Genomic DNA, 1,546 nt, shown 5'->3' with positions numbered 1-1,546 from the left:
ATTAGTTTGAAACGTATTATGCAACGAAGAGCTAAAAATCCAATTTCGAACTTTTGTTTTAATTTTGTCAATTAAGTCAACTTCATCAGCTTTAGGCATAGATATGTATTCATGCATTGGCGAAGTTTCAACTTTAAGTTTCCATTTTTCAACTTTTCCTTGTGACATCTCAACTTTAGTTGCTTTGACTTCTTTCCAATATGATACTTTCGACACTGATTCTTGAGAAGTACTTCAATTTAAGGATTCATTCAAGTAATTCTCATAAGCCTCTTGGACTTTTGCTTGAGAATACTTTGTCGACTGAAACTGTCTTCCTTTTTCTTCCAACCAATGATTAAAACTTTTCATGTCATTTCTACCTTTAACAAAAGATACTTTCGATTTTTGCACCAAATTAGGATTTGGAAATTTTGGATTGTTAGGCTTGAATGGTACATTTTTCTTTACAACAATTTCCCTTTTTGTGAAATGCATTTGTGATGATGATGGTTTTTTAGGTCGTTTTTTAAAACGATTTTGGTATCGATTTTGATAACCAAAACGAAAATCCCTTTAAAAAATTTCTCGATTTTGAGAAAAATTCCTTTGTCCATTGTTCTGAAAATGATGTCGTGTTTTCCTTTCATTACTTTGAGATTCCTTCATCTTTTGAACATGTATCTCAACATAATTTTGATGAAAACTTTCTTGTTCATTCAGTTGAGTTGGATTTGAATTTTTCAATTCCTTTTTCTCATTTGTTTTGTTAATGTAACATCGTAAATTTTCAAACAAATTTTTCGTTTTAGAATCACTTGATTCTCATAACACATTTCATAAAAATCTAATTGGTTTAATTTACAAAACACAACTCCATAAATTGTTTGATTAATAATCCAGGATCCTCAAAACATGACTCTCTCTCTAGTATGTACAATCAAGCCGGTGCCTTCCCGCGATCCTGAGAAACCTGAAACACATAACACATAACATGGTAAGCACGAAGCTTAGTGCGTTCCCCAAAATACCACACACACAGCTCATTAGCCACTCGAGGCTATATCATTCTAAGACCCTGCGGTCAGTGTGTCTCAGTAGGACCCTCCAGTCCCACGGTTCGTTGGACCCTCTAGTCCGGTCTGTAAAGCTTCGCATAGCATAAATCAAAAAGACATAATGCACAGCATAAAACATAAGGCAGAATAACATAATCTTAATGTAAGCACATAAGACCCTCAGGTCACACATAAGTACCACTCTAGGTAAAGTATAATGAGAAGACTCACCTTGCGAGTAGCAAGCAATCATCCTCGAACTCGAATCTCGAACTAGCCACTGCCTAACACATAGGGTAAATATCTCTAATTAATACTCGATTCTCGATTCTCAGTAACCAAATGTTATTCTTCTCTTTCTAACTCTTGAATTGGGTAAAAGACCATTTTACCTCTCCATGGTCTCCATTACTCATGTTGACCGAATCCTAAAGTCAAAAAAAGTTAAACTCAAGTCAACAGTCCATGTTTGACACGACTCGCCGAGTGCACTAAGGCGACTCGTCGAG

Source organism: Lactuca virosa, chromosome 3, assembly GCF_052849685.1.
Source record: "Lactuca virosa cultivar CGN04683 chromosome 3, Lactuca_virosa_CGN04683_v6, whole genome shotgun sequence".
NCBI lineage: Eukaryota > Viridiplantae > Streptophyta > Magnoliopsida > Asterales > Asteraceae > Lactuca > Lactuca virosa.
Note: the sequence above shows the minus strand (reverse complement) of the source record.